This window comes from Oncorhynchus clarkii, chromosome 9 (assembly GCF_045791955.1).
Source record: "Oncorhynchus clarkii lewisi isolate Uvic-CL-2024 chromosome 9, UVic_Ocla_1.0, whole genome shotgun sequence".
Classification (NCBI taxonomy): Eukaryota; Metazoa; Chordata; class Actinopteri; order Salmoniformes; family Salmonidae; genus Oncorhynchus; species Oncorhynchus clarkii.
This window is the reverse complement of record NC_092155.1, coordinates 20621196-20633585: the sequence shown is the minus strand read 5'-3', so window position 1 is coordinate 20633585 and position 12390 is coordinate 20621196. Positions and strand designations below refer to the sequence as shown.

General features: G+C 45.0%; 1 pseudogene; it reads right to left on the bottom strand.

Moving 5' to 3' along the window:
- LOC139417508 (dedicator of cytokinesis protein 11-like) overlaps window positions 1-12390 on the bottom strand; it is an 86694-nt pseudogene that overhangs the window by 62292 nt on the left and 12012 nt on the right.

The window sequence follows — 12390 nt, the reverse complement described above, 5'->3', positions numbered from 1 at the left end:
GTCACTATTTCATGGGGTCAAATCATGATAACGTCATAGGGTCAGGGGTCAAGACTCACCGGGTGGAGTTGACAGCGATTTCTTGAGCTTCTTTGGTTGCCGTGGTGAGCACCTCAAACAGCTGCATCAGCACAGTGGGGAGGAATTGAATGTTCACCTGAGCCTCCATGGCATGCAGGCACTAGGGAAGGGAGGGAAGGAGGGAGAGAGATGGCGAGAAAGAGAGAAAGGGTTGTGAGTGAGAGAGAGAGACAAAGAGAGAGAGAGAGAGCATGACCTGCAGGAAATTAAGTTAAAATTTATGAGGGTTGAAGTCAGAGAGACAGCAATACCAAGTGATAGCATAAATAAGGCTTCACAACAGAAGTGTCTCTCTCACCTTAAGATACTTGATGAGTTCTGCTGGGTTGCCCTCTGAGGAGGACCTTATCAGCTGGCAGTGCTGGAAGAACTTGTGGAGGTGCAGATCCTAGACAGAGAAATACAGAACACAGATGTCTTATGGTGTTTGTTACAATAGCTTTAACAAGTTGTTTTAATGTTGGAAGGTAGAAGACATACTTCAGGGTATATTGTTGAAGCTACATTGGTCTTCACTTTGAAAAGTGTCATTTCAGTATCCTGCATTTTTCAATAACTCATAGTGTGCAATGGTTCACCAAAGCCAAGGTTCGGTACGTATTGCGGTTTTGGAGTGAGGGTTTGGTTTCGGTACAGCGGGAAAAATAAATGCCATTCATAATGTTCCTGGCATTCCATTCTGATGCTGTGTTTGTAACCACGTGGGAGGTGGGAATTTAGCAGTTGTGAAGTCATAAATACCAGTTGGATGCATTCATCTAAATTTGAAATTTGTTGAGAAATGCAGACAGGCTAATGGCCAACAAGCTGTGTCAACTATGAACCAAAAGTACAGCTATCACGCTTGTAAACAAGTATAGTGTTAAAAAAAAAACATTAATAAATTGCTCTTCATAAATAATGTTTTGTTGTTGCATTAAACTGCCAAAAATACTGTAATAGAGGCAATTCCCTTAGTAGGTGAGGTCAGAGGTCACCATGTGGGAAAGCGGGTGCTTGGGATGTTATGGTGCATTCAAGACAACTGGGAACTCTGGAAAAAAATGAGGTCAAATCATGACTGTGATCTTCAGGTCGGAAAGTCGGCTCTCTAAAAGGTTGGAATTCCGAGTGTGATGACCGGTCATAAAGATCCCAGTCGTATGAGTTAAATTCCTAATTCCCACTTGGTTACGAATGCACCATGACACTGCCTCCTTCAGATGTCACCAGAGAGGCCAAAACTCCATCCTACCAAAACAGGCTGACATTTCAGGCGGTCTTTTCAAACAGCTCTTACACTAAAAGGTCATTAGCATCATTTTCACAATATCACAGAATTATCAAAACCTCAGTATGTAAATATATATAAAACACAGGAAAATATGTATTTTCACTGCATTTGGGTCTTGAAGTAAGCGCCCAATGGTGCATTGGCCAATTAATTAAAAACTTTTGCATTGGTTTGCTTATATAGAGATGGTACTACCCGTTTGCTGAAATGGGTAAAAGAAGGAGGTTATTAACGTTGCTCGAGCACTTTCATGAGGTGCTGAAACCCCCTATTCTCAACCACAGAGAACGGGTGCATATCTGCGGCTATAAACCAGACTAAAAAATAGCCTACCTATCGCTCCTGTAATTTCTATGGCCAGGTCAGAATCAGCTGCCAAGGGCTGCTTGAATGCAGGGGGGAGACGATATTGTTTCTTTGCGTTTCCATCTTGCTCTGTTATACTGGGGTGATGTCAGTGTAAATGTAGCAACATACTGTTAATGTTTCATCCACCACTCTCTGTCCATCGCCGTAGTAATCTACTGGGAAGACAAAATGTTTCTCATCTGGAGATTTAAACGATGGAGGATCCTCCAAGTCTGGTTCATCAACCCCACCACTCTCTGTCCATCGCCGTAGTAATCTACTGGGAAGACAAAATGTTTCTCATCTGGAGATTTAAATGATGGAGGATCCTCCAAGTCTGGTTCATCTACCCCACCACTCTCCGTCCATCGCCGTAGTAATCTACTCAAAATGTTTCTCATCTGGAGATTTAAATGATGGAGGATCCTCCAAGTCTGGTTCATCAACCCCACCACTCTCTGTCCATCGCCATAGTAATCTACTGGGAAGACAAAATGTTTCTCATCTGGAGATTTAAATGATGGAGGATCCTCCAAGTCTGGTTCATCAACCCCACCACTCTCTGTCCATCGCCATAGTAATCTACTGGGAAGACAAAATGTTTCTCATCTGGAGATTTAAATGATGGAGGATCCTCCAAGTCTGGTTCATCAACCCCACCACTCGACATTGTACAGAACTAAAAGAAACGTCCCTTTTTCAGGACACTGTCTTTCAAAGATAACTCGTAAAAATCCAAATAACTTCACGGATCTTCATTGTAAAGGGTTTAAACACTGTTTCCCATGCTTGTTCAATGAACCATAAACAATTAATGAACATGCACCTGTGGAACGGTCGTTAAGACACTAACAGCTTACAGACGGTAGGCAATTAAGGTCACAGTTATGAAAACTTAGAACACTAAAGAGGCCTTTCTACTGACTCTGAAAAATATCAAAAGAAAAATGCCCAGGGTTCCTGCTCAACTGCGTGAACGTGCCTTAGTTATGCTGCAAGGAGGCATGAGGACTGCAGATGTGGCCAGGGCAATAAATTGCAATGTCCGTACTGTGAGACACTGAAGATAGCGCTACAGGGAGACAGGACAGACAGCTTATCGTCCTCGCAGTGGCAGACCACGTGTACCAACACCTGCAGAGGATCGGTACATCCGAACATCACACCTGGGGGACAGGTACAGGATGGCAACAACAACTGCCAGAGTTACACCAGGAACGCACAAAATAGGCTGAGAGAGGCTGGACTGAGGGCTTGTAGGCCTGTAGTAAGGCAGGTCCTCACCAGACATCACCGGCAACAACGTCGCCTATGGGCACAAACCCACCATCGCTGGACCAGACAGGACTGGCAAAAAGTGCTCTTCACTGACGAGTCACTGTTTAGTCTCACCAGGGGTGATAGTCGGATTCGGGGTTATCGTCGAAGGAATGAGCGTTACACCGAGGTCTGTACTCTGGAGCGGGATCGATTTGGTGGTGGAGGGTCCGTCATGGTCTGGGGCGGTGTGTCACAGCATCATCGGACAGAGCTTGTTGTCATTTCAGGCGATCTCAATGCTGTGCGTTACAGGGAAGACATCCTCCTCCCTCATGTGGTACCCTTCCTGCAGGCTCATCCCGTTTCTTTTTTTGCTGAGTTTAGTTCCCGGCTGCGCCTCACAAAAAGACAATTTGAAATGCATCAATTAAGATTCAAACTTTTATTACAACGTGCAAAGATGCTGCAGTCGTTTTAATGGCGTCCTGGGTCTTGTCATACAGGTATCCTGGGGGCAGGGTGGCAGACACAGGCAGCTGCAGCTCTATAGACTGCATCCTGCCATCTTTCAACAGAGGGGCCCAGGAGTAGCCCACTGTTACAGAGAGAGATGGATGTCTAAGGTAATGGAGGTAGATGGTAGATACACACACTCAAGACAAATACACTAAACAGACACACGCACACCCTCAAAAAAAAAACGCTCCTAGTCTTACCCAGGGACTCCCTCTCTCTTCTTGGTGCTAGTCTTGGTACTGATCTCACAGCTGATGTGGTAGAAGGTCAAGAGGATGTGGTGTTTCTCATGAACATGGACGGGCAGCTCAATCTTTACCTGTATAGGTAGGGAAACAATCAGTCATTAATATTAGTGATAATGTTCAGAGGAACCCAATCAAAAGTATGAAGATGTATGCACTCACTACTGTAAGCCGCTCTGGATAAGAGCATCTGCTAAATGACAAAAATTGGTCAAAAAGCTCAATTCTTCCGACTCTCCCCACAAGGGGGCAGTAACAGTGAGTAGTATAATGTTCAGTCTGCCTGCACGTGCGCTCTGCTTCACAGGAAATAACACAGACAGCCCATGGCATAGTATTAAACTAACGTCAATTCTCAGTATGACTAGATCATGTGTCAACATCAATAGTGCTGTCCTTTCACTTGTTGAAGCCTCATAACTCACTGGAACTCATTTAGTTAACTATTCAGCAAGGCATGGGGTATTGGTCCAGGAATTGGTCACTGGAGAGTAAAGAAAAGGGGGGGCTTGGATGGTGAGGGTGTGTGGAGTCTAATCCATATACCAAACACAAGATGCCCCCGCTCCCGTGGGTCTGAGATAGTCTCCTGTCCTCACCTCTCCCTCCCTTTTCCCTGGCCAGGGGGCTCTGGTGGGTGTCTGACTAGCCCAGTGTGAGGCAGAGTTACAGGATTAACCCGGAAATAACTGGTGGACTGGACTTCAGTAGAATACTGTACTGTAGACCGACCATGTTTTAAATAGGCTTTAAAAACACCAACTTCTCAACTCCTTCACCTATAGTGAAGCTTTGACAAGACATGATGCATTGTTCAAACTCAACTGTTTAACTGTTTTGTAGACGTGAACCATGGGAGGGGGGGCTTGGCAGGTCAGGTTTATTGAGCAAGGGTCTCACTCACCTCGTCATAGAACTCAGGGTTCTGGTTGTGGTGGAGGACGGCCGCACAGGCACTGGTGGTGAAGAGTGTCTCCCCTGGCTTTCCGTAGATACACTGAAACACACACACATACATTATTAGTCATCTACTGCTCATCCTTCAATGTTAGGGTATGCCAGTGAGTAAGTCTACAGCAATCTGTGAGCACTGATAATAACTAGACAGAAATGGTTTCAAAGAACTGTATAATCACATCTAAAATACAACGCCAGCCTCTCATGGCAGAACTTGCAACACAAGCAAACAACATCATTATGAACAATGGTGAAAACTAGCTGTTCACCAGTGTCAGTTAGAGGTGAGATTTGAGTTAATGAAAGGAGAACTCTCTCACGCCAGGCTAAACTGGGGTGAGAGACCAAGCAGAACCAGGGGAGGGAAGGAGGAGGGGCAGGCTGAGTTGCCTAAGCCCATGCATGTGATGTGGCTTTGTGAATACATGCCCTGAAGTCAACCTGTTTGGAAGTCCAGGCAGAGGTCTAGATAATTGACCCTGATATGGCAGACACAGTGAGGAGGAGAGGGGGATTCGTTTGGAACGGTAATTAGGACATTGATTACTTTGGTCATTCCTCATTACTGTAGAGAGGAGAGGCAGAGCCTCGGGCTAGGTCCCAAATGGCATCCTATTCCCTAAGTAGGGCATAGCGTTTGAGCAGCTCTGGTGAAAAGTAGTGTCAGAAGTAAGGCACTACCCTGGGAATAGGGTGCCATTTGCGACACAGCCTATGAGAGCGGTGGAGGTCCTCTGAATGAACAGAGTGAGCAGAGCTCAAATGAACAGCTCAGTCGAGGGAAGAGACAGTTTCAGATCACATGATTATGGATTGTGTACCAGCATGGAAAAAGTTGTGCATTTAGAAGCCCTGTTCCTGCGGCAACAACATGTGAAAGTGCGGTGATTACACAGTGATGCTGAGGACCCTTTCCCTGGCTAGAAGGACTGGAATCTCCAGCATGGAGTCTTATCTTCAGAGTGGGGTGAGAGTACAGAAAAGACCAGCACAGCAACAAACAACTAAAACAGGCAGAACTTAGGTCTACAGTATGGTACTGTAAATGCTAGCTTCCTAAACCATTGGCTATCATTCCATCTAAAAAACAATTCTTTAGCCGTTTGATGGAGGTTTCCCCCCAGAAATGTTATACGTATTCTACATGTTGCTCAATGTGAGTGAGTAAGTGATCTCATTAGTTCTCCTTGCCAGCTGTAATAACTGGCTTAGGTCAGAGTTTTTTTCTCTCCTCTAATTTTTGGCAACCACTCTGCCACTCCACTGAGTTGGACTTTATCAGCAGTTTGTCTTCTTTCCTAGGGACTCCCAGTTATTTTCACAACCTCACACACCTCTCATCCAAAACAAACGCTCACCTTTAGAGGGGCCGCGCCTTCTTCGTCCGAGTCTCTGAACTGCACACACACCGCTATGTTTCTTGCCTGGAATGATAAAAGACACTTCAGTCAACACAATAACTCCCCCAGGAAGGAGGACAGTCAAGAAGTAGTGAGCTGTAAACACAATAACCAACTGCCCTCAATGCTTGCAAGTCAGTTTGGTGTTGCTATTTCCACACTGATGACTAAAACCATCTCCCTCTCTCTCTCTCTCTCTCTCTCTCTCTCCTTTCCCTTTCCCCCTCCCTCCCTCCCTCCCTCCCTCCCCTTGGCGAAGCTCTTCTGGTTGTCGTATTTCAGCTAAAGGGGATAGACATACAGGTGGTTCTTGAAGACAGTGAAGGGGTACTTGGCCTCCTCAGGGAGAAACTCCTCGATCTCCACAGAGACCCTCTCATACTCCTCCTCAAAGGGCTTGACTGGGATGTAGGACGAGGTCAACGTGTCTGAGGAAGAAGGGAGGACATTAGAGCAATCGATGTTAGAATGTCTTAAGTAGCTGTTATAAAGGCTTTATAAATGCATACATAAGGGGGGGGGCAAGATTAAAGTGTTCATTAGTGCAACTAATCAAATACCTCGTCATCAACCATAATCAACTAATTCAATTAACCACTAACACTTTGACTTATCATTCAATCTAATGTAAACGACAGGCTAAAACAACAGTAGTTAAGGCAAATGTTTGAATATGGATGGTGTACATATCTGAATAAAACTACCCACTTGAGAGGTCTGGAGGCACACATTCGATGGTGACATTTAGTTGTCCAGGGATAGTCTGCAGCTTGCTCTTCTCTGGCCTAAAGGGTGAACGTGCATGAAACAGTCAAAGCACTAGAAAACCAGCCTGAAGTGCAAACAGACACTAGGATACCGACTGACATATAGCGCAACCAGCACGCCAAGCCACCTACAGTGTACTGTCACAGCCATCATAGGTCTTACTGATGACTCACTTCCTGAAGTCAGCCAGCATCTTGCTGCTGTCCTGGCGATAGAGAGGAGAGAACTTCCCGTTCATGTCCAGACTTCCCTGGGCATCATTAAACACCTGCCTGGAGAACAACAGACACAGACAGGATCATATTTACTGTGTAGAAGCACAGGAGGCTGGAGTCACCTTAAAGGGCTCGTGGTAATAGCTGAGGCGGAATAGTGTGGAATGTTGTCAAATACATCAAACACATGATTTCCATTCACTTCCATTCATTCATTTCATTCACTCCGTTCCAGCCATTATTAAGAGACGTCCTCCCCTCAGCAGACTCCACTGTGTAAAACGCACTCATATTTACCTTGGTGTGAAGAGGATGTGCACCGTACAGGAACACCTTAGATGCAAATAAATGATCATCACACTGTCTCAATGTAAACATTATAGTGACAAGCTAAACTACTTCTATGCTCGCTTCGAGGCAAATAACACTGACACATACATGAGAGCACTAGCTGTTCCGGACGACTGTGTGATCACGCTCTCCGCAGCCGATGTGAGTAAGACCTTTAAACAGATCAACATTCACAAGGCCGCAGGGCCAGACGGATTACCAGGACGTGTACCTGCGAGCATGCGCTGACGAACTGACAAGTGTCTTCACTGACATTTTCAACCTCTCCCTGTCTGAGTCTGTAATACCAACATGTTTTAAGCCGAATACCATAGTCTCTGTGCCCAAGAACACTATGGTAACCTGCCTAAATGACTACCGACCCATAGCACTCACGTCTGTAGCCACAAAGTGCTTTGAAAGGCTGGTCATGGCTCACATCTGTCAGGATTTGGCCAGGGTTGTTCCGGTTTTGGTCACTAGATGTCCCCATTGTGCTTTTTGACCCTTTTGTTTTCCCTGGTTCCCAGTTAATATTTGTACCTGTGCCTCGTTTCCCTTGATTGTATTTAAACCCTTAGTTTTCCTCAGTTCTTTGCTCTGTGTTTGAATGTTAGCACCCAGCCCCAGCGATGCTGTGAACATTTGTTGCTCCAGTTGGACTCTCTTGTGGTACTCTGTTTTTGTTCTTGTTTATTTATTTTTTGATTATCTTTTGAGGCTTTTTTCTGCTGTACATACCACCTTGTGGATTTACCTTTTTGACTTGGAGGATTACCTTTGTTCTCTTGGAATTACTTTTGACGTTGTGGACTTATATTTTTGCCTGAACTTTCCTTTTACTTTATTAAAACACTGTCTCAAGTACTGCTGTGTCTGCCTCATCTTCTGGGATATGCCGACTATTCGTGGCTCAGTTTGCTAAGTGACTGTTTCTCACACCGGAGACCCGGATTCGTAACCGGGTCCTGACAACAACAACACCATTATCCCAGAAACCCTAGACCCACTATAATTTGCATAACGCCTCAACAGATCCACAGATGATGCAATCTCTATTGCACTTCACACTGCCCTTTCCCACCTGGACAAAAGGAACACCTATGTGAGAATGCTTTTCATTGACTACAGCTCAGCATTCAACAACATAGTGCCCTCAAAGCTCTAAGCCAGGGGTGTCAAAGTCAAATGGACGGAGGGCCAAATAAAAAAATCAGCTACAAGACGAGGGCCGGACTGTTCGAATGTTCATTGAAAAATTTTTAAATGACGCATATAGTCTAGTGAACCTAATTGAACCTACTGAAAACCTAACAAATATATTACAATATGATCAGATAAATAAAGCAATATTTTCTTATGGCTCTGTCAGTAATCTTTAATTTTCAACAGACACAAAAGACAAATTTCCTTTATATAAATATCCCCATAACATGAACATTAAATGAAAGAAACCGGTATTCAAGGCACCATCAGTAGACTATATTTTCTATTTTAGCAAAAGTGGGCTAAATTTACTTCAAAGAAAAAACAATAATAGCAATTTTCTATCATCCACTCAACTGAAATATTTTTAAAATATAATTGGATTGAAATACAAAAAAATAAAGTGCAAAAATCTATTAATCAAAAACAACACTTTGTTTAAGGAGAAGTAACATGCAGTGAAAACAAATATTAAATTTTAACTTTTAAACTTGAACTGAGTAAAAACTCTAAATATGTGATTGCACAGTAATGTTCACTTGTTTGAGGTTGAGGGTGATACTTGGTGGTGTCCCATCTTTTCCACAAGTTCATCAATGTTCGGGGTAAGGCTCTGAGCTGAAGAAATCCTCAGAATTGAGTGGAGGTGTTCAGCAGTAAGTCGACTTCTGTGTGATGTTTTGTTCAGGTTCATCAAAGAAAACAGTTGTTCACACAGGTATGTGCTGCCAAACATAGACAACGTTTGAGCAGCCTGGATGCGCAGCTGGGGCATTGTGCCGGGGAGGAAACGGGCGAACTCCGCAGCACCCACTGCCGCATATTTTGCCCTCAGTGCATCATTGCATTGGAGGTCAATCAACTCCATTTGGAGGTTTGGTGGTGAGCTTTCCACGTCAACAGCAAATGGGTTACCGAGCAGTTCCAACCTGCTTTTTTGTGCTTCAAAGTCAGCAAATCGGCGTCGAAAGTCAGCGGCAAGCATACCTATTTTATCAGCCAACTGTGTGCTCGGGAACGCACTGGTAGAGAGCTTCTCTTTCATGGTCTGGCAGCTGGGAAAGTGGCTCAAATTTTCTTTCCGCATCTGCGTCTCCCACAGAGTCAGTTTGGTTTTAAATGCCTTCACTGTACTGTACATATCAGAGATGACACGATCCCGACCCTGCAGCTGCAAGTTTATTGCATTCAGATGACTCGTAATGTCACACAGAAAAGCCATTTCACACAGAAACATTTCGTCTCGGAGTTGTGTTGTGTCTTTCCCTTTGCTGTCCAAGAACAGACAAATCTCCTCACGAAGCTCGAAACATCTTTGAAGCACCTTTCCCTGGCTTAGCCATCGCACCTCTGTGTGATAAGGCAAATCACCATGCTCCGTTTCTAACTCCGTCAGAAATGCCTTGAACTGGCGGTGATTCAAACCTTTGGCTCTGATAAAGTTAACTGTGCGCGTGATGATGCTCATTACATGCTCCATTTTCAAGGCTTTACCGCACAACGCTTCCTGGTGTATGATACAATGATAAGCTGTCAGCTCACCTGTCGCGTTTTCCTCTTGCATCTTTTCCCGTATCTTCGCCACCAGTCCGCTCCTGTGTCCACACATCGCAGGTGCTCCGTCGGTTGTCAAACCCACGAGTTTTTCCCAAGGCAGCTCCATCTCATTTACACATCTTGACACCTCTTCATACAAATCATGCCCCGTAGTTGTGCCATGCATAGGACGTAAAGCCAAAAACTCCTCTGTCACGCTTAGGTTGGAGTCCACTCCGCGGATGAAAATTGACAACTGGGCAATGTCAGAAATGTCGGTGCTCTCATCCACAGCCAAGGAATATGCAATAAAATCTTTTCCCTTTTTCACAAGCTGCTCTTTTAGATTGATGGACAACTGGTCTACTCTCTCGGCAATGGTGTTTCTGCTCAGACTCACATTTAAAAAGAGTTGCCTTTTTTTCTGGGCAAACTTCGTCACAAACTTTAATCATGCAGTTTTTGATGAAATCCCCCTCCGTAAATGGCCGGGCTGATTTATCAAAATAAAACTGGCCTTGACAGTTGCTAAGTCGTCTCAGATTATACTCTTTCAGTACCGCCACACTTTCTCCACACAGAAGACACACAGGTTTTCCAGCTACCTTCGTGAACATATACTCCGACTCCCACCTTGTTTGAAACCCCCGGTTCTCAGTATCCACCTTCCGTTTTGCCATTTTTGATGGGTATCTGAAAGTTAATTTTACTGTGATGCTGACGACTGCTGTGCCAATAAATATTGAAATGAAGCAGCCTACTGCTCGGTGCGTCACCTTTGCATTGTGGGAAATGTAGTATTGGTGCGTGTAAAAGATCTGCGGGCTGCCGGCTTGCTGCGGGCCGGTTCTAATAATAAATCAAGATCATCCCAGGGGCCGTAAAAAACCTTCTTGCGGGCCGGATGTGGCCCGCGGGCCTTGACTCTGACATATGTGCTCTAAGCTATCACTAAGCTAAGGACCCTGGGACTAATCACCTCTCTCTGCAACTGCATCCTGGACTTCCTGACGGGCCGCACCCTGGTGTTAAGGGTAGTTAACACATCCGCCACGCTGATCCTCAACACAGGGACCCCTCAGGGGTGCGTGCTCAGTCCCCTCCTGTTCTTCCTGTTCACTCATGACTGCATGGCCAGGCACGACTCCAACACCATCATTAAGTTTGCTGATGACACAACAGTGGTAGACCTGATCACCGACAACGAAGAGACAGCCTATAGGGAGTTGGTCAGAGACCTGACCGTGTGGTGCCAGGACCACAACCTCTCCCTCAACGTGATCAAGACAAAGGAGATGAGCACACCCCCATTCTCATCGATGGGGCTGTAGTGGAGCAGGTTGAGCGCTTCAAGTTCCTTGGTGACCACATCACATCACAGCACACCAAGATAGTCGTGAAGAGGGCACGACAAAACCTATTCCCCCCTCAGGAGACTGAAAAGATTTGGCATGGGTCCTCTGATCCTCAAAAGGATATTATCCAGCTGCATCCTTGAGAGCATCTTGACTGGTTGCATGACTGCCTGGTATGGCAACTGCTCAACCTCTGACTGCAAGGCACTACAGAGGGTAGTGCGTATGGCCCAGTATATCACTGGGGCAAAGCTTCCTGCCATCCATGACCTCTATACCAGGCAGTGTCAGAGGAAGGCCCTAAAAATTGTCAAAGACTCAGCCACCCTAGTCATAGACTGCTCTCTCTGCTACCGCACGGCAAGCGGTGCCGGAGTGCCAAGTCTAGGTCCAAGAGGCTTTTAAACAGCTTCTACCCCAAAGCCATAAGACTCCTGAACATCTAATCAAATGGCTACTCAGACTATTTGCATTGCCCTCCCCCTTTTACGCCGCTGCTACTCTTTGTTGTTATCATCTATACATAGTCACTTTAATAACTCTACCTACATGTACATATTACCTCAACTAACCGGTGCCCCCGCACATTGACTCTGTGTTGATACCCCCCTGTATATAGTCTTGCTATTGTTATTTTACTGCTGCTCTTTAATTACTTGTTACTTTTATTTATTCTTATTACAAATATATATATTTTTTAAACTGCATTGTTGGTTAGGGGCTCGTAAGTAAACATTCCACTCTAAGGCCAACCTGTTGTATTCGGGGGCATTTGACTAATAACATCACTTCTTATTATATTGGATACATTACATTTAGTGTAGGAGAGCACATTGAGATTGTGGTGTGTACATTCTATTCATCTGCCGTATGATAGCACAACGTGAGTTGGTAGTGTGC